This window comes from Schistocerca americana, chromosome 8 (genome assembly GCF_021461395.2).
Source record: "Schistocerca americana isolate TAMUIC-IGC-003095 chromosome 8, iqSchAmer2.1, whole genome shotgun sequence".
NCBI lineage: Eukaryota > Metazoa > Arthropoda > Insecta > Orthoptera > Acrididae > Schistocerca > Schistocerca americana.
In genome coordinates, this window is record NC_060126.1 from 509,418,750 (window position 1) to 509,443,353 (window position 24,604).

At 43.9% G+C, this 24,604-nt stretch overlaps 1 protein-coding gene and 1 non-coding gene across 2 annotated transcripts in view; one reads left to right on the forward strand and one right to left on the reverse strand.

Moving 5' to 3' along the window:
* The window catches only part of LOC124544773 (UDP-glycosyltransferase UGT5-like), a 133,748-nt gene that overhangs the window by 103,531 nt on the left and 5,613 nt on the right, over window positions 1-24,604 (reverse strand). The gene's annotated exons all lie outside the window — the stretch shown is intronic.
* Trnas-cga lies at window positions 14,976-15,049 on the forward strand. The gene has a single exon. It is a non-coding gene; the product is annotated as a tRNA-Ser (tRNA).

Genomic DNA, 24,604 nt, shown 5'->3' on the forward strand with positions numbered 1-24,604 from the left:
TTGGAGACCCTTTCTCGACCCACTGTGGAGATTGAAACTTTGTCTCAACATCATAACCGTAGACCCACGTCTCATTACCAGTTATGATTCTCTTACGGTACATCTCATTCTCATCTGCGTGATCCAGAAGTTCGTTACAGACTGCGAGGCGAAGGTCTTTCCGGTTTTGACTCATGAGCCGTGGGACGAACTTCGAGGCAACACGATGCATTACCGGACCTTGTGTCACTATTTCAAGACATGATCCAAATGAAATGTTATATTCTTCTGCAATGTCTCGGACAGTCAATCTTCAATTGGCGCGCACAATTTCGTCAACGTTTCTGACATGAGCGTCGTCGATAGACGTCGAAGGGCGTCCTGAACGAAGACCATCTTTAGCTTCCGTCCGGCCATTTTTAAACCGTGTGAACCATTCGCAACACCGAGTACGGCTTATGCACTCATCACTGTAGGCTTCCTGCATCATTTGGTGTGCCTCTGTAACGGTTTTCTTGAGTTTCAAGCATAATTTAATGCAGACGCTTTGCCCAACAATGAAACTTCCAGCTGTTACACATTAAATACAGGCGTATGCACCGATGCCAACCGTGTTTCGCTCCGACACACCATTGGCGCGAAATTACGAATCTTCCGGAATTTTTTGAACAGACTCCGTATACCGCGTTGAGCCAAAACCTTACCGCATGCACAAGCCGCATAGATTCTGAGCGTTGAGCAGCACGATGAAATAAACACGATCGAAAGCACGGTCTGTCTGCCGATGGCTTAAGGGGGGGGGGGGGAGGGGGGGGGGGGGGGGTGTGCAGTGGATTTTGGTCCAAAAAATCGATTTTTCAAAAATATTATTGTCTTGATCTACACAGTTTAATCTATGTTGTGTGTGAATTTTATCGTGACAGCAGCTTCAGAAAGGCTTTTAAATTGTTAAACTAACTCTGCACTGGCGACCACTCTAACATTTTCCGACATTTGGGGAACAGCTTGCTTCAGCGGAATTTTTGTCAGTGTGATGGCTATTTTCTTTCGAAATCATTGGCTGACATCTATATCTATGGCTGACATCTATATCTTTGCCTGAAAACTTTCTTGCATGTCGTTTATTCACGTTTTGACAGTACTAAAATATATTTAGTAGGTGGAAGGTTGAATTCGCAAACCTTTACGTGGAAGTCAACATTTATGCATAATGGGTGGTGGAAAAACTGTGTTTAGGAAACGGAGGTTACATGGAAATCGGTTTACCAACAAAAAAGAGAAAGCAGCTCGATTATCAAGAACATAAACTCTCATCTTCAGCATCAAAACTTGGGACAGGGGAGTTGTACGTGAATGATGCTGATATGGATTCCACTAGATTCAGACTTATTGATTTAGAGCTTCTCTGCCATGCTATAAATTTTTCATGGATATGTGTTCGCTGTAAAAATACGCAATCCATTATTGTTGTTGAACAAAGAAGAGTGCGTACAGCTTGTGATTTTGAATTAATTTGTAATGCCTGTGGCTATGAATTTTCATTTTCCTCCTCCAAAAATCTGACACTGGTACCTATGAAAGCAATTTTAGGTTAGCATACGCTCTGAAATGCCAGAGAACGAGGTAATTTATTGTGTGGTTTTCTGAGCATGCATCCACCTTCTGCAAGGTTTGAAAAATAAATAAAGAAATGTCTGGTGTGGATGCGATACTGCCAATGTTTCTGTGAAGAAACCAGTGGAGGAAATAAACCAAAAAGAAATAGATCCTCGGATAGATATTCAGGACCTTGAATCTCCTACAAATGTTATTGACCTCTGTGTGTCTGTAGATGGGACCTGGATGAAAAGGGAACACACATCTCTGTATGTAGTTGCATCTGTTATTCGTATTGACACAGGTAAAGTTTTAGATGTAGAAATTATGTCTAAATACTGCCACCAGTGTGCAACAAGGAAAATGTCCTACAATGAAGACAATGAGAAACTGTGGCAAGAAAAGCATGCATTAGCATTCTCTAAAAATTACAGTTGCTCAAGTGGGGACATGGAGGCTGCTGCAGTTGTGATGATGTTCTCCACATCTGAGGACTAGTACGGTGTTAGATATACTAAATACATTGGTGATGGGGACTCCTCTTCTTTCAAAGCTGTAACAGATAAAAATCCGGTCAATACAACAGAAAAGTTGGAGTGTGTTGGCCACATCCAAAAGAGGCTTGGCTGTAGGCTTCGTCGCTTGCTGAAAGAGAAGAAAGATGAAGTACTTGAGGAAAAGGCAGGCTTATTCTGAAAGAAATTGATTCTCTTCAGTCAATTTATGGGAGAGCTATCAGGAAAAACACCCATAATTTAGAGGCAACTAGGCGTGCTGTGGGCAGTTTTTTTCCACACACTATCCACTGACTAAACGCCAATGCACAAACTGTGTCCGAAAGACGATTGGTGTCGGTGCAACAACAGAAATGAGACGTATTCATATAAACACTCATTACCAGAACATGTTATGAGTGCAATTCAGCCCACATTCATGTTTCTTGCAAAGCCTGATTTACTGAAGAAGTGTCTTCACGGAAAGACACAAAATGCAAATGAAAGCCTCAATAATGTAATTTGGATTAGATGCTCAAAAAGGACATTCTGTGGACTTGAAGTACTCATAATAGGAGTCTATGATGCAGTTTTATGTTACAATAACGGAAATAATGGCAGAACTGAAGTACTAAAGAGAGCTGGTATAGATCCCGGTGTTTCTACAACAAAAGCATTTTACACCATCGGCGAGAGCAGGGTCAAGAAAGCTAACAGATCTGTGTCTTACCTGCAAATACAGGCCAAGTAGATTCGAAGAGGAGAGAAGAGAAACCTGGAGGACGAGGAGTGTCAGTATGGAGGATTTTAAAATTGAGGTAAGCTTATTACATGTAGACGTATGAGAAGAAAGTCTTTGAACCTCATTTTCTCTGTTTTACATTTTTTACGTTATTAGAAGTCTTTCCTCAAAAAGTATATGCGCCAATGCTATGAAATTTTCAGGAACTGTTGGCAATGTATTGCTGTCTCCCTGGAACTAAAAACTACGATATTCTGCAATTACATTCTGATTTTTAGATGATTGTATGTAGAAAAAACAGTTAATTTTGCATGTGCAAAATTAAAAACTCTGTTAATGATACAATTTGTAGCATAAATTAATAACTGTAGTTCAGTGTCCTATAACCGTTTCAGGACACTACAACAAAATTTTCAGATTAATTGCATGATTAGAATTTGGGTTATGGCTTTTTATAAAAAAAAAGACACCAAAAAATGAAAAATTCAAATATCTGGCAAAATATTAATCCTCCATATTTTATCATATTTTTCCGTTAAAACATAGCTCTTTTGCTTTACACTTGCAAAATTTTAGATTTGTACATTAATAAATGTGGCTGTAACGATTTTTTAAATAAATGTTTACATTTTCCGTTATATCCTCCCTTAACGAGAAGTCTGCAAGCAGCTGAGCGAACGTGATAGACGTTCTGGCAGCCCCATGTGAGGCCCAGAGAAATTGGAGTGCCTCTGGAATGACTCAGCCGGCAGCGCTCTTCACCTTTTGCGCACTAACTAGTTCTGTCCGCATAGGGCGCCACTTTACCAGCTGTACTGCAGAAGACACACGAAATCCTGTCGCTCGGCGCTGATGCGGTATCAGGATATATGGTTATTTTTTCAATGAATTTTGTTTACCGATTAAGCTACCTTTACAGCTCATGTATAGATGAACATGTGACACGTACACTATTGGATTTTGAAATCCGCGCTGGTCGAGGCAGGCTGAACATCAGAGGCTGTGGCGTGTGAACGTTTGGTGCGGCACTATTGCAGAGCACGTGACGATGGGTAAAAGACACGCATAGCGTTGTTCCGAAGTGTTACCAGGTCTCCTAGAGCAAGTAAATGGCGTCCATGAAGTCCCACTATAATTTCAGAAAGCCATAACTCGGGAACTATTGTTGTTGTTGTGGTCTTTAGTCCAGAGACTGGTTTGATGCAGGTCTCTATGCTACTCTGTCCTATGTAAGTCTCTTCGTCTCCGATAACTATTTCAACTTACATCCTTCTGAATCTGACTGCTGTATTCATCTCTTTTTTACCATCCACGCTTTCCTCCAGTACTAAACTGGGGATCCCTCGATGTTTCAGAATGTGTCGTATCAGCTGATCCCTTCTTCTAGTCAAGTTGTACCACAAATTTCTTTTCTCCGAAGCTCTGCTCAGTTCTTCCTCTTAGTCACATGATCTATCCATGTAACCTTCAGCATTCTTTTGCAGCACCACATTTCAAAAGCTTCTATTCTTTTCTAGTCTAAACTGTTTATCGTCCATGTTTCACTCCCATACGTGGCTACATTCCAGACAAATACTTTCATAAAAGACTTCCTAACACTTTAATCTATAGTCATGTTAACAAATTTCTCTTCTTCACAAACGCTTTTCTTGTCATTGGCAGTCTACATTTCATATCATCTGTACTTCGACCATCATCAGTTATTTTGCTGCCCAAATGGCAACCCTCTTCTACTATTTTAAGTGTCTCCTTTCCTAATCTAATTCCCTAAGCATCAACTGATTTAACTCGACTACATTTCATTATCCTCGTTTTGCTTTTGGTGATGTTCATCTTACATCCCCCTTTCAAAACGCTATCCATTCAGTTCAGCTAGTCTTCCAAGTCCTTTCCTGTCATCGGCAAGCCTCAGAGTTTTTATTTCTTCCTCTGCAATTCCTACTCCAAATTTTTCTTTCGTTTTCTTTACTGCTTACTCAGTGTACAGATTGAATAAGATCGGGACAGGCTACAACCCTGTCTAAAAAATGGCTCTGAGCACTATGGGACTTAACTTCTGAGGCCATCAGTCCCCTAGAACTAAGAACTGCTTAAACCTAACTAACCTAAGGACATCACACACATCCATGCCCGAGGCAGGATTCGAACCTTCGACCGTAGCGGTCGCGCTGTTCCAGACTGAAGCGCCAAGAACCGCTCAGCCACTCCGGGCGGCCAACCCTGTCTCTCTCGCTTCTCAACCACTGCTTCCCTTTCGTACCCCTCGGCTCTTGTTAATGCCGTCTGGCTACTGTAAAAGCTGTAAATAAGCTTCTCCTCCTTGTTTTTTTATCCTTGCTACATTCAGAGTTTCAAAAAGAGTATTCCAGTCAACACTGTCGAAAACTTGCTCCAAGTCCGCAAATGCTATAAACGTACACTACTGGCCATTAAAATTGCTACACCACGAAGATGACGTGCTAAAGACTCGAAATTTAACCGACAGGAAGAAGATGTTGTGATATGCAAATGATTAGCTTTTCAGAACATTCACACAAGGTTGGCGCCGGTGGAGACACCTACAACGTGCTGACATGAGGAAAGTTTCCAACCGATTTCTCATACACAAACAGCAGTTGACTAGCGCTGCCTGGTGAAACGTTGTTGTGATGCCTCGTGTAAGGAGGAGAAATGCGTACCATCACGTTTCCGACTTTGATAAAGGTCGGATTGTAGCCTATCGCTATTGCGGTTTATCGTGCCGCGACATTGCTGCTCGCGTTGATCGAGATGCAATGACTGTTAGCAGAATATGGAATCGGTGGGTTCAGGAGGGTAATACGGAACGCCGTGCTGGATCCCGACGGCCTGGCTGTAACGGATCGTGCAGCCTCGTCTCGATCCGTGAGTCAACATATGTGGACGTTTGCAAGACAACAAACATCTGCACGAACAGTTCGACGACGTTTGAAGCAGCATGTACTATCAGCTCGGAGACCATGGTTGCGGTTACCCTTGACACTGCATCACAAGCAGGAGCGCCTGCGATGGTGTACTCAACGACGAACCTGGGTGCACGAATGGCAAAACGTAATATTTTCGAATGAATCCAAGTTCTGTTTACAGCATCATGATGGTCGCATCTGTGTTTGGCGACATCGCGGTGAACGCACATTGGAAGCGTGTATTCGTCATCGCCATACTGGCGTATCACCCGGCGTGATGGTATGGGGTGCCATCGGTTACAAGTCTCGGCCACCTCTTGTTCGCATTGACGGCACTTTGAACAGTGGACGTTACATTTCAGATGTGTTACGACCAGTGGCTCTACCCTTAATTCGATCTCTGTGAAACCCTACATTTCAACAGGATAATGCATGACCGCATATTGCAGGTCCTGTACGGGCCTTTCTGGATACAGAAAATGTTCGACTGCTGCCCTGGCCAGCTCATTCTCCAGGTCTCTCACCAATTGAAAACGTCTGGTCAATGGTGGCCGAGCAACTGGCTCGTCACAATACGCCAGTCACTACTCTTGATGAACTGTGGTATCGTGTTGTAGCTGTATGGGCAGCTGTACCTGTACACGCCATCCAAGCTCTGTTTCACTCAATGCCGAGGCGTCAAGGCCGTTATTACGGCCAGAGGTGGTTGTTCTGGGTACTGATTTCTCAGGTTCCATCCACTCAAATTACGTGAAAATGTAATCACATGTCAGTTCTAGTATAATATATTTGTCCAATGAATACCCGTTTATCATCTGCATTTCTTCTTGGTGTAGGAAATTTAATGGCCAGTAGTGTATATCGTAAAAATCACACCCACTTTCCATGAATAGCGATCTTGGTACGTGCGGCTCGGTTTTGGCACGAAAAAATGTTAAAAACTGATTTATTTGGGGTTTCCCAAGGAACTGCTTATGAAATAATAAAGATTTTTTGAAAACAGCAAGATGGCACTTCTAGATGAACGCCTAGGGAATTTTTTTTGGTCATCAGTCTACTGACTGGTTTGATGTGGCCCGCCACGAATTCCTTTCCTGTGCTAACCTCTTCATCTCAGAGTAGCACTTGCAACCTACGTCCTCAATTATTTGCTTGACGTATTCCAATCTCTGTCTTCCTCTACAGTTTTTGCCCTCTACAGCTCCCTCTAGTACCATGGAAGTCATTCCCTCATGTCTTAGCAGATGTCCTATCATCCTGTCCCTTCTCCTTACCAGTGTTTTCCACATATTCCTTTCCTCTCCGATTCTGCGTAGAACCTCCTCATTCCTTACCTTATCAGTCCACCTAATTTTCAACATTCGTCTATAGCACCACATCTCAAATGCTTCGATTCTCTTCTGTTCCGGTTTTCCCACAGTCCATGTTTCACTACCATACAATGCTGTACTCCAGACGCACATCCTCAGAAATTTCTTCCTCAAATTAAGGCCGGTATTTGATATTAGTAGACTTCTCTTGGGCAGAAATGCCTTTTTTGCCATAGCGAGTCTGCTTTTGATGTCCTCCTTGCCCCGTCCGTCATTGGTTATTTTACTGCCTAGGTAGCAGAATTCCTTAACTTCATTGACTTCGTGACCATCAATCCTGATGTTAAGTTTCTCGCTGTTCTCATTTCTACTACTTCTCATTACCTTCGTCTTTCTCCGATTTACTCTCAAGCCATACTGTGTACTCATTAGACTGTTCATTCCGTTCAGCAGATCATTTAATTCTTCTTCACTTTCACTCAGGATAGCAATGTCATCAGCGAATCGTATCATTGATATCCTTTCACCTTGAATTTAATTCCACTCCTGAACCTTTCTTTTATTTCCATCATTGCTTCCTCGATGTACAGATTGAAGAGTAGGGGCGAAAGGCTACAGCCTTGTCTTACACCCTTCTTAGTACGAGCACTTCGTTCTTGATCGTCCACTCTTATTATTTCCTCTTGGTTGTTGTACATATTGTATATGACCCGTCTCTCCCTATAGCTTACCCCTACTTTTTTCAGAATGTCGAACAGCTTGCACCATTTTATATTGTCGAACACTTTTTCCAGGTCGACAAATCCTATGAAAGTGTCATGATTTTTCTTTAGCCTTGCTTCCATTATTAGCCGTAACCTCAGAATTGCCTCTCTCGTCCCTTTATTTTTCCTAAAGCCAAACTGATCGTCACCTAGCGCATTCTCAATTTTATTTTCCATTCTTCTGTATATTATTCTTGTAAGCAGCTTCGATGCATGAGGTGTTAAGCTGATTGTGCGATAATTCTCGCACTTGTCAGCTCTTGCCGTCTTCGGAATTGTGTGGATGATGCTTTTCCGAAAGTCGGATGGTATATCGCCAGACTCATATATTCTACACACCAACGTGAAGAGTCGTTTTGTTGCCACTTCCCCCAATGATTTCAGAAATTCTGATGGAATGTTATCTATCCCTTCTACCTTATTTGACCGTAAGTCCTCCAAAGCTCTTTTAAATTCCGATTCTAATACTGGATCCCCTATCTCTTCTAAATCGACTCCTGTTTCTTCTTCTATCACATCAGACAAATCTTCACCCTCATAGATGCTTTCAGTGTATTCTTTCCGCCTATCTGCTCTCTCCTCTGCATTTAACAGTGGAATTCCCATTGCACTCTTAATGTTACTACCGTTGCTTTTAATGTCACCAAAGGTTGTTTTGAATTTCCTGTATGCTGAGTCTGTCCTTCCGACAATCATATCTTTTTCGATGTCTTCACATTTTTCCTGCAGCCATTTCGTCTTAGCTTCCCTGCACTTCCTATTTATTTCATTCCTCAGCGACTTGTATTTCTGTATTCCTGATTTTCTCGGAACCTGTTTGTACTTCCTCCTTTCATCAATCAACTGAAGTATTTCTTCTGTTACCCATGGTTTCTTCGCAGCTACCTTCTTTGTACCTATGTTTTCCTTCCTAACTTCTGTGATGGCCCTTTTTAGAGATGTCCACTCCTCTTCAACTGTACTGCCTACTGCGCTATTCCTTATTGCTGTATCTATAGCGTTAGAGAACTTCAAACGTATCTCGTCATTTCTTAGTACTTCCGTATCCCACTTCTTTGCGTATTGATTCTTCCTGACTAATGTCTTGAACTTCAGCCTACTCTTCATCACTACTATATTGTGATCTGAGTCTATATCTGCACCTGGGTACGCCTCACAATCCAGTATCTGATTTCGGAATCTCTGTCTGACCATGATGTAATCTAATTGAAATCTTCCCGTATCTCCCGGCCTTTTCCAAGTATACCTCCTCCTCTTGTGATTCTTGAACAGGGTATTCGCTATTACTAGCTGAAACTTGTTACAGAACTCAATTAGTCTTTCTCCTCTTTCATTCCTTGTCCCAAGCCCATATTCTCCTGTAACCTTTTCTTCTACTCCTTCCCCTACAACTGCATTCCAGTCGCCCATGACTATTAGATTTTCGTCGCCCTTTACATACTGCATTACCCTTTCAATATCCTCATACACTTTCTCTATCTGTTCATCTTCAGCTTGCGACGTCGGCATGTATACCTGAACTATCGTTGTCGGTGTTGGTTTGCTGTCGATTCTGATTAGAACAACCCGGTCACTGAACTGTTCACAGTAACACATCCTCTGCCCTACCTTCCTATTCATAACGAATCCTACACCTGTTATACCATTTCCTGCTGCTGTTGATATTACCCGATACTCATCTGACCAGAAATCCTTGTCTTCCTTCCACTTCACTTCACTGACCCCTACTATATCTAGATTGAGCCTTTGCATTTCCCTTTTCAGATTTTCTAGTTTCCCTACCACGTTGAAGCTTCTGACATTCCACGCCCCGACTCATAGAACGTTATCCTTTCGTTGATTATTCAATCTTTTTCTCATGGTAACCTCTCCCTTGGCAGTCCCCTCCCGGAGATCCGAATGGGGACTATTCCGGAATCTTTTGCCAATGGAGAGATCATCATGACACTTCTTCAAATACAGGCCACATGTCCTGTGGATACACGTTTCGTGTCTTTAATGCAGTGGTTTCCTTTGCCTTCTGCATCCTCATGTCGTTGATCATTGCTGATTCTTCCGCCTTTAGGGGCAATTTCCCACCCCTAGGACAAGAGAGTGCCCTGAACCTCTATCCGCTCCTCCGCCCTCTTTGACAAGGCCGTTGGCAGAATGAGGCTGACTTCTTATGCCGGAAGTCTTCGGCCGCCAATACTGATTATTTATCAAAATTTAGGCAGTGGCGGGGATCGAACCCGGGAGCGAAAACGTTTTGATTATGAATCAAAGACGCTACCCCTACACCACGGGTACATCGCTTAGGGAATACACCGATAAAATTTGAGAAATTTGCTGCGGTTATTTAGTATCTAGAATTAGCCTCATACCGGATTTTATGTGCGTATTTTATGTGTACAAGTAGGGCAACTTCGAACCTTTGTATGTCGGAAACGGATGAAGATACTAAGAAAATTTTCAAGGTTGTTCGAGCCTGGATCTTAGGAATATATCGTATAAATTTCACCCAACTGCTGTGTGCATAGCCGTCTCGATATCCGCGGCTCTGTTCTGGTACGACAAAACGGTAGAAAATCGCTGTTTTTGTTTTCTAAGAAACCGCCCATGAATTAATTGTGCCTCCATAAGCCACTTTGAGGCCCGACGTAGATCACCTCAAATGCAAAAAGAACCTAACGAATTTGCTCCAGTTTCCTAAGCAGGAGGAAGTGCGCGACAGCAAGACAAAAAATGGTTCAAATGGTTCTCAGCACTATGTGACTTAACTTCTGAGGTCATCAGTCCCCTAGAACTTAGAACTACTTAAACCTCACTAACCTAAGGACATCACACACATCCATGCCCGAGGCAGGATTCGAACCAGCGACCGTAGCGGTCGCGCGGTTCCAGACTGTAGCGCCTAGAACCGTCGGCCACCAAGGCCGGCAGCAAGACACGAACTAGCGCATCAAACAGCGATCGGCGTCGTCTCCAAAATAGATAAATTTTAACTGGATAGCGAAGAGTAAAACGCCGTTGAATTCAAGTCTTTTAGAGTTACGGAACCAGGAGTGGAAATTACTGTGGAAACATTTTAAAAAGCGAATTTGATACCAATTTCTCTACGATTAATATAGCTATGGAAAGAGAATGTACGTCGTTTAGTGAGAACTTTCTCATAATTAATGTGGATGAAAACAAAATTACGGTATCTGAAACGTTCCGAAAACCTCTCAGGTGACCAGCTGACCTGAATCACGTCATATATCTCTTGTGGCAGAGAGAGCCAAGCCACGGTGGTCCACTCATTTGTTCTTTTCACCCAGTCAGCGATGCTGTTCTACTCCGTGAAATATTACTGTATCTCATTGCTACCGATCAGAACCCCTCGGAGAGCATTAAAGATAAACACCAGTCCTAATTGTTCAATTGTAAAGTGATCTGTTTCCAAATTACATACATTTCAGTGTACATATAATTCGAAAACGGTCCCGGCCGAGGTTCGAGTCCTCCCTCGGGCATGGGTGTGTGTGTTTGTCCTTAGAATAATTTAGATTAAGTAGTGTGTAAGCTTAGGGACTGATGACCTTAGTAGTTAAGTCCCATAAGATTTCACACACACACAATTCGAAAACGATGCTTTGCTGATTAACATTGTTCTTATGTGAGAAACATAATATAAATGTGAGATTAATACTGTAATTAATCGAAAGAAATGCAGCACATGGTCAGGATGTACCAGTAAACCTATCAGTATAAAATTACTACAGCAAATTAAATAGAACATATAAATAAAGCATGTTAATTGAGTCTCCGATATATATTAGTACTAAAATTCAGGCACTAGTTGATTTGTTATAAACAAATTTAGAAATGTGATTGTTACCTGTTACATAATTAGTCAGAAAATGTTATATTAACTTGTAACTAAGTTGAAAATAGGTTCACTTTGTTCAGCACTGAGATTGTAAAATTTTAGCAATTTGTAGCTCATATTCGGTTTAACTTTTAATTGTGATTTTACATAAAATTGTAATTTTCATTGTAGGTAATTGTTAAGAAAAGTATAAATAGAGGTCACGCAGGCGCCTTGAGGCATTCGTTTTTTGGCTAGGGTTGCGAGCGAATGTATTGTAAGCTGACTCGTTTGTTGATTGTTGTGAACTCTATGTCGTTTGATGTCAACTTTGGGTACATGTGATGTAACCGGTGCAGTTCACCAGGCTCGGACACCAGAGTCCTGGAAATATGTTGGTATTAAAACTGCGCCCGCATCTCGTGGTCGTGCGGTAGCGTTCTCGCTTCCCACGCCCGGGTTCCCGGGTTCGATTCCCGGCGGGGTCAGGGATTTTCTCTGCCTCGTGATGGCTGGGTGTTGTGTGCTGTCCTTAGGTTAGTTAGGTTTAAGTAGTTCTATGTTCTAGGGGACTTATGACCACAGCAGTTGAGTCCCGTAGTGCTCAGAGCCATTTGAACCATTTATTAAAACTGCACTGTACTTTGGAATTTATTTGGGAGTCTTCGGCAATCCTTTTCATAGGCTGCACAGCGACGAGACATGAATCCAGGAATTTTACAAAGCCCCGAGAACTGAACAACTCTCAATGTTGGTAGAATTGACTCGAAAACAACAGCGCATCGACTGGGCATTTCACACAAAAAAACATTTGCAACGCGGAGGTGGGAAAATATAAACATCTCATCCGTTCTATTCTGTTGTGACATACTCAGCGGGAGAACCTCTGATAGCAGTGTTCGGAAATCAGCTGGAAACATCAGCGACAGTGAAAGCTTGAGTCAGTACTCGTTGGTTGCTCGGTATAAGTAGCCAATTAGGTTTCGAGTCTCGATTTTGCACAAACGTTCAGTCATCACCGTACTGTATATACTAAGCTCAAAAGTAAAACCATGATCGGGCTGTTCACACCAGGTGAATCGTACTCTACTCTTAAACCAGGTTCACGGCAGGAACACCCGGTGAGGGGGAATTGCTGATGTATACCATCGAAAACGAGGATAATGGAATGTAGTCGAATTAAATCGTGTGATGCTGAGAGAATTAGATTAGGAAATGAGACACTTAAAGTAGTAAAGGAGTTTTGCTATATGGGTAGCAAAATAACTGATGACAGTCGAAGTAGAGAGGATATAAAATGTAGACTGGCAATGGCAAGGAAAGCGTTTCTGAAGAAGAGAAATTTGTCAACATCGAGTATAGATTTAAGTGTTAGGAAGTCGTTTCTGAAAGTATTTTTATGGAGTGTAGCCATGTATGGAAGTGAAACATGGACGATAAATAGTTTGGACAAGAAGAGAATAGAAGTTTTCGAAATGTGGTGCTACAGAAGAATGCTGAAGATTAGATGGGTAAACCACATAACTAATGAGGAGGTAATGAATAGGATTGGGGAGAAGAGAAGTTTGTGGCACAACTTGACAAGAAGAAGGGATCGGTTGGTAGGACATGTTCTGAGGCGTCAAGGGATCACCAACTTATTACTGGAGGGCAGCGTGGAGGGTAAAAATCGTAGAGGGAGACCAAGAGATGAATACACTAAACAGATTCAGAAGGATGTAGGTTGCAGTAGGTACTGGGAGACGAAGAAGCTTGCATAGGATAGAGTAGCATGGAGAGCTGCATCAAACCAGTCTCAGAACTGAAGACCACAACAACAACATCAACGAATGTGCGCCTCAGGAATCTCTTTGTTGAATTCGTGACGGGGATGTTAAAGAAGTTCCCACATCACAACATTCGCCTGGCAGTTTTCCCCCGAGGAACTGCAGTTTTATCCACAAAACGGCAAACGTTTCGACCTTTAAAGACGTTTCGGCCAATCACTGACGTCAACAATGATTTAAAGTCGGTGACGCTCTCAACAGGATGAAGCCCTCCGTATCGAATGCTATTGGTCCGCAGCAATTCAGCGCGGCTGGAGCTCGATCACTGATGAATGTCTCGGTCCGCTACAGATACTTAGTTTACGTGGCGTAGCAAGCTGACGCTTCCAGCGCCATTAGCTTTTTAGAATTTCAGAGAGTGCGTGATCGGTCCGATCAGGAATATTTACTGCGCGCTTTCTCCATCCGCGGATTCCATTCTACCCTTTTTTTCAGTTCTTACGGCACAACGCATCAAAGTCGCACGTACCGCATTCAAGATCGACGAAAGCAACACCCCTGCGACAAGATCCTCCTTCACCTTCCAGCTCGTTTGCGCTGCGATGGAGGCACCTTAGCTGGTTGGTTTGTTCGTTTGGGGGAGGGGACCAAACAGCGAGGTCATCGGTCCCATCGGATTAGGGTCCAAAATGGTTGAAATGACTTTGAGCACTATGGGACTTAATTGCTGAGGCCATCAGTCCCCTAGACTTAGAACTACTTAAACCTAACCAATCTAAGGACATCACACACATCCATGCCCGAGGGAGGATTCGAACCTGCGACCGTAGCAGCAGCGCGGTTCCGGACCGAAGCGCCTAGAACCGCTAGGCCACAACGGCCGACTCGGATTAGGGGAAGAAGTCCACTGTGCCCTTTACAAAGAACCATCCCGCCATTTGCCTGAAGCGATTTAGGGAAATCACGGAAAACCTAAAGCAGGATGGCTGGAGTCGGGTTTGAACCGTCGTCCTCCCAGATGCGAGTCCAGTGTGCTAACCACCGCGACGCCCCACTCGGTGGGCACCTTAGCGCGAGCGTCATAGTACTCGATGAACCCTGACGCGTTCCACAAAATTTCGGAGGTTCCTCATTAATGTTTTATCCGAGTATTTTTTGGCATAAGGGACCCCTGGTCCCCAGAGACTCGTTACATAGTAACAACGTAATTATCATTTATTCTAGAATGAGATTTTGACTCTGCAGCGGAGTGTGCGCTCGTATGAAACTTTCTGGCAGATTAAAACTGTGTGCCGGACGGAAACTCGAACTCGGGACCTTTGCCTTTCACGGGCAAGTGCCCTACCACTGAGCCACCCAAGCACTACCCACGACTCGTCCTCACTGTTTTACTTCTGCCAATATTTCGTCTCCCACCTTCCAAACTACACAGAAGCTCTCCTAGGAACCTTGCAGAACTAGCACTCCTGGAAGAAAGGATATTGCGGAGACACGGCTTAGCCACAGCCTGGAGGAAGGTAGGAGACGAGGTACTGGCGGAATTAAAGCTGTGAGGACGGATCGTGAGTCATGCTTGGGTAGCTCAGTGGTAGAGCACTTGCCCGCGAAAGGCAAAGGTCCCGAGTTCGAGTCTCGGTCCAGCGCACAGTTTTAATCTGCCAGAAAGTTTCATCATTTACTCTGTTTGTGACTACAATTACCTTCATTTCTAAGACACATTTTCACAATAAAAAGAGCCTGTAATATGCGATCACCAGAACGTGTGACGCAAACCACACAGTAACGCAAACAACAGTCAGAAGAAAAGCGTACACTTTTATCTCGTCGCTCAGGAAACAGCCCAGCAAGCGCCACTGTCTTGCTGACGGCACTGAGCGAACGCATACACGAGGTGCGCGTCGGCCATCTCTCATCAATAAACCCGTCCGTAGCACTGTACATCGCTGGTAATGTGGAACTAAACCTACCGGAAGAAATATACCAATACTTCAGGCGGAACTGAACAGTTTGCTTGTCCGTGAAGAGAAAAGTGCTACAGGCAATGTTTCGAACGCCTTGCTGCAGTCCCCTTCAAGGGAGTCTAACCTGATGGACTCAGGCGACAGTCTTTCTTGTAATCACAGTGTTATTTCGGTTATCACGTGACATCCGTCGTCACATTCTTATATCTCATTGGCCTGTGGAACGTTCAAATGGCTCTGAGCACTCTGGGACTTAACTTCTGAGGTCATCAGTCCCCTAGAACTTAGAACTACTTAAACCTAACTAACCTAAGGACAACACACACATTCATGCCCGAGGCAGGATTCGAACCTCCGACCGTAGCGGTCGCGCGGCTCCAGACTGTAGCGCCTAGATCCGCTCGGCCACTCCGGCCGGCCCTGCGGAAGGGTGGCTGTCCAGTAGCAAGAAGTTCCCTCCTAGTCACCTGTTATGGTAGTAAGACGCGATAGTCATCACTCTAGATACATTTTGACTTCCAACAGACCAATAACGTTCAGGAAACTGACGTCAGTTGTCACATGACAACAATATATGTCGAGAACACCCAGCAGTTTAGCCCCTCTGAAGAGGACTGCTGCATAGACCGACAAAACTTACGCCGTATAGTTGGCACAGTCTAAGATCGGAAAGGATTTTCTCCGGATGCTTTGTTTTACACTAAATTGACGAAAGTCATGAGACAGCTCGTAGTATCGTGTGGGACCTCCTTTTGCCCGGTGTAGTGCACCAGCTCGACACGGCGTGGACTCAGCAAAACGTTTGAAGGCCCCTGCAGAAATATCGAGCCGTGCTGTCTCTATAGCCGTCCATAACTACGAAAATGTTGCCGGGGCAGGATCGTGTGCAAGAGCTGACCTCTCGATTACCTCCCGTAAATGTTCGATTAGATGCATAACTGATGATCTGCGTGGGCAGATCATTGACTCGAATTGTCCAGAATGTTCTTCAAACCAATAGCGAACACCAGTGGCCTGGTTATGTGGCGCATTGCCATCCATACAAATTCGATCGTTGTTTGGGAACACGAATAACACGAGTGGCTGCAAAAGGTCTCCAAGTAGCCGAACATAACCATTTTCCGTCACGATCGGTTCAGTTGGACCAGAGGACCCAGTCCGTTCCATATAAACACAACCCACACCATTATGGAGCCGCCACCAGCTTGCACAGTGCCTTATTGGCAACTTGGGTCCGTGGCTTGGTGGGGTCTGCGCCACACACGGACCCTACCATCACCTCTCACCGACTGAAATCGGGACTCATCTGACCAGGCCACTGTCTTCCAGTCGTCTTAGAGCCCCACCGATACGGTCGCGAGCCCAGGAGAGGAGCTGCAGGCGATGTCGCACCGTTAGCGAAGACACTCGCGTCGGTCGTCTGCTGCCACAGCCCATTAAGGCCAAATCTCAACTCACTGAACCTGTAGATACGTTCGTCGTACGTCCCACATTGATTTCTGCTGTTACACTCCTGGAAATGGAAAAAAGAACACATTGACACCGGTGTGTCAGACCCACCATACTTGCTCCGGACACTGCGAGAGGGCTGTACAAGCAATGATCACACGCACGGCACAGCGGACACACCAGGAACCGCGGTGTTGGCCGTCGAATGGCGCTAGCTGCGCAGCATTTGTGCACCGCCGCCGTCAGTGTCAGCCAGTTTGCCGTGGCATACGGAGCTTCATCGCAGTCTTTAACACTGGTAGCATGCCGCGACAGCGTGGACGTGAACCGTATGTGCAGTTGAAGGACTTTGAGCGAGGGCGTATAGTGGGCATGCGGGAGGCCGGGTGGACGTACCGCCGAATTGCTCAACACGTGGGGCGTGAGGTCTCCACAGTACATCGATGTTGTCGCCAGTGGTCGGCGGAAGGTGCACGTGCCCGTCGACCTGGGACCCGACGCAGCGACGCACGGATGCACGCCAAGACCGTAGGATCCTACGCAGTGCCGTAGGGGACCGCACCGCCACTTCCCAGCAAATTAGGGACACTGTTGCTCCTGGGGTATCGGCGAGGACCATTCGCAACCGTCTCCATGAAGCTGGGCTACGGTCCCGCACACCGTTAGGCCGTCTTCCGCTCACGCCCCAACATCGTGCAGCCCGCCTCCAGTGGTGTCGCGACAGGCGTGAATGGAGGGACGAATGGAGACGTGTCGTCTTCAGCGATGAGAGTCGCTTCTGCCTTGGTGCCAATGATGGTCGTATGCGTGTTTGGCGCCGTGCAGGTGAGCGCCACAATCAGGACTGCATACGACCGAGGCACACAGGGCCAACACCCGGCATCATGGCGTGGGGAGCGATCTCCTACACTGGCCGTACACCACTGGTGATCGTCGAGGGGACACTGAATAGTGCACGGTACATCCAAACCGTCATCGAACCCATCGTTCTACCATTCCTAGACCGGCAAGGGAACTTGCTGTTCCAACAGGACAATGCACGTCCGCATGTATCCCGTGCCACCCAACGTGCTCTAGAAGGTGTAAGTCAACTACCCTGGCCAGCAAGATCTCCGGATCTGTCCCCCATTGAGCATGTTTGGGACTGGATGAAGCGTCGTCTCACGCGGTCTGCACGTCCAGCACGAACGCTGGTCCAACTGAGGCGCCAGGTGGAAATGGCATGGCAAGCCGTTCCACAGGACCACATCCAGCATCTCTACGATCGTCTCCATGGGAGAATAGCAGCCTGCATTGCTGCGGAAGGTGAATATACACTGTACTAGTGCCGACATTGTGCATGCTCTGTTGCCTGTGTCTATGTGCCTGTGGTTCTGTCAGTGTGATCATGTGATGTATCTGACCCCAGGAATGTGTCAATAAAGTTTCCCCTTCCTGGGACAATGAATTCACGGTGTTCTTATTTCAATTTCCAGGAATGTATTTCACTCAGTGTTGCTTGTCTATTAGCACTGACAACTAAACGCAAACTGCGCTGCCATCGGTCGTTAAGTGAATCCTGAAGGACACTGCGTTGACCGTGGTGAGAGGTAATGCCTGAAATTTTGTACTCTCGGCACATTCTTGACGCTGTGGATCTCGCAATAGTAAATTCCGTAACGATTTCCGAAGTGGAATGTCCCATGCGGCTAGCTCCAACTGCCATTTCGCGTTCAAAGTCTGTCAATTCCCAATGTGCGGCTATAATCAACTCGAAAATATTTTCGCACGAATCGCTTGAGTTCAAATGGCAGCTCCACCAATGCACTGCCCTTTTATACGCTGTGTACACAATACTACCGCCATCTGTATGTGTGCATATTGGTATCTCTTGACTTTGTCACCTCAGTGTATTTCACGCTTAGAACAAGATTTTAATTCACAAAAGGAGTACAATTTTTCCCGAAGATTTTAGATTGGAGAAAGATTTTAATTTGCATGAGGACTTTAGTCTCCCAATGGATTTTCAGTTTAAAAGAACATTTTTACTCAGACAAGAACATTCTACTTTCTTGAGTCTAGAAGAGTTTCAGTTTCGGAGAAAAATAGAGGCTTGACGCAGTGAACACGTATTGTGTAGTGGGGCGATCACTCTGTTGTAGAAATAATTCAGAAGCCAAGATCGCTTAAATACTGTCTACTGGATAACCGGTTTCAACACACTAAAGGTGCCATCATCGGATCTGAATGTAGCCTAACATTTATAAACCATTTGGACATAACGATGCATGAGGCAGAGCATCTGATATAAAATCATTGCCACAAAAATAAAAAACAACTGCTCTAGTGGTCATTCTTTTCCATCAGATATGTAAAACCGAAGTCACAAGATAAAACTATTTGTCCATCTTTTTGATTTGCAGTTACTTGTATTGGCCGTGTTTGCATAACTGGCGGACCACACATCCAAAAAATTAAAACTATTTAGTACATGACTGCTGCTCGACATTTTTTATTTTTGTGACAGTGATTTTATATCAGCTGGTCTGCCTCGTGTATCGTTATACCCAAATGGTTTATAAAAGTTAAGCTACATTCAAATCCGATGATGGCACCTTTACTGCGTTGAAACCGGTTATCCAGTAAACGGTATTTAAGCGATCTTGGAAACTTTTGTTTTCAAGAACAATTTCAGTTTCGCAGAATGTATTAACGAAACTTATTGAGAAGACGGTTTGTTAGGCATGTGCCAACGCCAACGAATGCGTTTCTGGTGAGAGAGTACGGTGGGCTACACGAGAGATATGGAGGCCCTCAAGAAAATAAAATACACATAAAAATAACTGAGTGGTGAGCATTTCAAACTGCCGCGCGGAGGCCCCGAGTTCGATTACCGTTGCTGCAAAGGATTTTTCCTTGGTGGAAGGGCGAGTACTCAGCCTTATAGGGCCAAATGAGGAGCTATTTGAAGGAGTAGCAGCGGCTGCAAGGCCAGCAGACGGATCTGCGTGCTGACCACGTGCCGCGAATGACGTCACTGCCGGAATGGGCGGGCGGCGAGCATCACGTGGTTTACAGGGAGTGCGAGACGCCGGAAAGCCTAACGCACCGAAAACAAGAGTCGCCCGCTCCCGCAACCGCCACCATTCGCCCTCTGGATATACTTCCCTACCACTCCAAGTGTGCGCTCCATCTCCAATGACCCTGCCGTCGGCGAACCGTTAAACCATAATCTCGCGTCCTTCCCCTCTGAAGTAGAGTTTTTCGGTTGATTCAAGTAGTAGTTGATGCAACAGAAAAATATACACTGTTAAGGCAGGTATTCTTTTTCAAAGAAATATGATCCAATATTCGTCAAATTTCTTTGGCAAAGATCTTTGACGTGGCGCTAAAAAGGGGTATTACACTTTTCGTCAAATTTCAAGATGGCGGACAACAGTTTGTTGTTATGCGCTGCAGTTGCTAGTACAGTTGCACTGTGCGTGAATTTGGAAGAAAAGCGGCGGAAAAAAAAGAAAACATACTTGGATGAAGCCATATGTATTACGTCGAGACAGTAAAAGTATTCAGGAAAATTTGTTACGAGAGCTGCAAGTGGAGGAAGTCAAGTCTTAACACGTAAATTACTTACGAATGGATGAAGGTGTATTTCAGTATTCGCTCAGCAAAGTGGCTTCTCATGTTACAAAACAGAATACTATCTTGAAAAATGCTATTTGTGCAGAAGGCAGACAAACTGTGACGCTGCCATTTGTTGATACAGGAGAGTGCTACTCTAGCACTCGAATATCACATTGCATATTAACAAAAATAATTCCAGAAGCGTGTGAAGCGATTTATAAAGCACTAAAGGGGGAATATGTGAAGGTAAATAAATGTTTAGTACACTATATGGGCAATAAGAACTATTTTTATTTTTGAACAATGAAATTAATGGAATTAGTGTTCCAACAACTACAAAATTAATAAAAACAATACGAAACAGGTGAAGTGCTTTTCAACTTGTGGCATCCACAGTTAAAAAATAGACAAAGTAGAATGGAAAGCTAAGAAAGAATTTTTTATTTTAGTGTGACCGCAGTCTCTAATCCGGCTTGCTGGAAAGCTGCCTGGATGTTTCCAGATGTAGAGGTGGGTGGCTATAGCTGTGATTGTGGACATGAAGTCGCCTGCAACATTTTCCACCTGCCTGTCAACACACAATTAATTGCATACGCTTTGCCCCTTGCTCAACCCCCACTCTAGTCGACGCAAATTTACTAAAAAAAAAAAAAAAAAAAAAAAAAGAGTCGAAGGAACACTACAACTCTCAGGTCATGTTTACAAACACATGATACAGGCGTCAAATGGTTTGGGAGCTAACATCCCAAAGGCGTTCTGGCTCACATGCGGTTCCCCTTCGTCGAAATGTCTTGGCTCAAATTCGTCTTAGGGTTGAACCGCACGTGTCGCATTACACGCTCTAAATCAGACACTTGTGCCGGTTTGGTTAAATTGTCTGGCTGATGGCAAGTTTCCGACATTGTATGAAACATACAACGTTAATATAACATATAACAACAGTAATAATAATATCGGGAGGTAAATTAACGACCCATAAATGATGTAGGTCACACATTTGCGATTTGGTTAGAATAATGTTTATTCAGAAATCAGACTAATAGCGGTAGTGGTCGTATTTAGAATTACTACTGACTCGAGCGCATATCCATTTGACACAGTTCGATCATTCACAATCTCATCGCGAATTACAAGCCCAGTACTCCACCTCGTTAACTACACGAAAAGTTCACAGCAGGCGCGCGGCTGCTCACCGCTCAGAGACTTAAGTCCCGCGATACCACGCAGTGCGAAATTTTCTAAGTCGTTTCGCTCCCTAGCTGCCTAAAGACCGACTGTCCGCTTTCGCGTCTCCACCAGCACTGTCCCTCCGCCCGTCCCCGGGAGCGTTTCCCACTCTCCGAACATCCTCGCTCAACTGAGTAGGGCAGTTCCCTTTCCTGAAGCCGTCCATCTCATTGGCTACAGCTTATTCTACATTACTGTACATTTTAAGATATTTAAATAATCAAAGCTCGACCACTTTCACGATCTAAATAAAGTAACAATAATATCCATTACATAACAAACGTTAAATTCTTTTACATAAAACCAGTACAATTTCCTTCTTAACTTTGAGTGTCATGGATAGTAGCCTTGCACCAATGTGCTTTCTGATAAATAAATAAAGAACAAAAGTAGGTATTATGCACTAATCTTTACAACAAATATTCTATTGCTTAATGCTCCAATAAGGTGTCATGCTGCCATCGTTCAATGTGTTTTGTGTGGAGGAAATGATGATCTGATGCTTAACTGAAAATACTGATAATTTAAATTTACTTTTTCTTTTAAACAAATAAATTTACAGAGTCGATATTTACAACATTTGTCATTTTAATGATGCGCTTCTATATGAAATGTCGATCGTTAATATCGACCAAAGTGGTCAGATTTTAGCATTCAGCTATTTGTTACAAGACTTTTTAATTTGGCTTTAACAGTAAATCTAAAAGTATTATAAATATGATCAATATTCAAGTTTTATTGGGATCACCATGAAAATTTATGGAGGGAGGCAGATTAAAATTACTGTGGCTTGATTCCCTGAATTACTACAGTATTAAACAGCTTCCATAAACGTTTTTCTTTATGGCCGACCTTAGGTCCCCCATACTTAATACTGCTACGTCTCCCTGTCCACAGACAGCTTCTACGGGGTTTTCCTATGACATAGGTTCTCGTCTGTTTCACTCACACACTAAGCGCTTAGGCCTGATTCAGCACAATAGACGCCTGTGAATTACCCCATCTCGTGGCGAATATGCGCTCTTTGTGGCATACGGTCCTGGACGACAGGGTTCGTTTCACAATTCCTGAAGGCTGACTCTTTCGGCCATATACTCTTTCGGCCATATACTTAAAATGAGAGTGAAATGCTCATTAACTGACAAGCTGTAGCGACGCAACGCTCCAGGCGGTTACATTTCACATTGCAGTGAACAGAAGACGAACGACTTTTATAATCAAACCTACGGCGAGGCCCTACAGTTGATTATATTTATTTGACGACAGGCGACATGTGACAAAGTGCCCTATTACGCCATCAAACTTATTTGACATATCAACTTTGACAAAGAAATATGATAGTGTAATACCAGCGTATGGGTTATCACACGATCATGCAGGCAGCAGGCAGCTTTTCAGCAAGCCCCAATAGAGGAAGCGGTCACATTCTAAAATAAAAAAAATCTTAGCTTTCCATTCTAATTTGTCTATTTGTGAACTCTGGATGCCACAAGTCAAAAAGCGCTTCATCCGTTTTGTACTTTCTATTAATTTTGTAGTTGTACAAACACTAATTCTATTAATTAAATTATTCAAATATAAAAATAGTTCTTATTGCCCATATAGTGTACTAGATATTTCTCTAGCTTCAGATATTCCCCTTCAGGGCTTTATAAGCCGCTTCACATATTTCTGGAACTGCATTGGTTAATGTGCACCGTGTTATTCGAGTGCAGCGTTGTAAAGTAGAGTAGCTCTCTGCTGTATCAGGAAATCGCAGTGGCACAGTTTGCCTGTCTTCTGCACGTATAGCGTTTCTCAAGTGAGTATTCTGTTTTGTAATGTGAGAAGCCACTTTACTGAGCAATTACTGAAACGCACTCCCATCCATTCATAAGTAATTTATGTAAGACTTCACATCCTCCATTTGCAGCTCCCGTAACAAATTTTGCTGAATGCTTTTATCATCTCGACGTAATAACCATAGCTTCACCCAAGCATGTTTCCTTTTCTTCCGCTGCTTTTCTTCCAAATATACACACAACGCAATTGTGGTATAAGCAACTGCAGTGCATAACTGGTTGTTGTTCGCCATATTGAAATTTAACGAAAAATATGACAACAATGTAATACCCCTTTTTCGCGCCGCGTCAAAGATCTTTGTCAAAGAAATTTGATGAATATTTGATCATATTTCCTTGTCAAACAAATATGATATGATTTCTTTGTCAAAGAAATACGATAGTGTAATACCGGCCTAATCACAGGGCAATGTGGTTGCGGCATCGTCCAAAGATTGCAGCGCCACACCCAAGTCGGCAGCCAACATCGATACCACAATATATTAGCGATGTTTCACTGCCGTCCAGAACGCCCTCTCTCTCAGCACAGCAGCGCCCTCGCGAGGTGGTCAATACAGAGCCGAGCATGGAAGTGTTCTGCGCCAGTTCGTGGCCTCAGATGAAGCAGGCAGCACCATCGGGTAGGACTAAAGAGTTATTCGAGTCTCAGGTGGAAACGTACTTTTGTAAATGTTAAATATTGTGCCTCAAGAGAACACTTTTTTAATTCTATGCATCAAGTGATGCTTCAATAGTCAATGACAGTAGTAAATCATCAGTCACTCCTGTGGCAAAGCCCTGTATCAAATTAACTAAATCATTTCATGTATTCATATAATAAAGTGAACTAATATTTCGTATGTTGTAGTTCCGATCAACATTCTCCCAGAGCAACCAAAGAAACCGCAATTATGTCGAGACGATCGTAGTTTCACCTGGTCATAATAGTGGTGTTTGTTGCTGCTGAACTGATGTACCTGCTTGGGTAATGTGGCTGGCAACATTCCCTCCACGTGAAAACTTCGTGGACACCAACTGAAAGGGCAGCGTCATCATCACCAACTAGGTACACTACAGATGCGTCAACACGATGCACATTTTTGCACGCTTAATTTCCTGTAAACGCAGGTCGTGCGGAAGGCG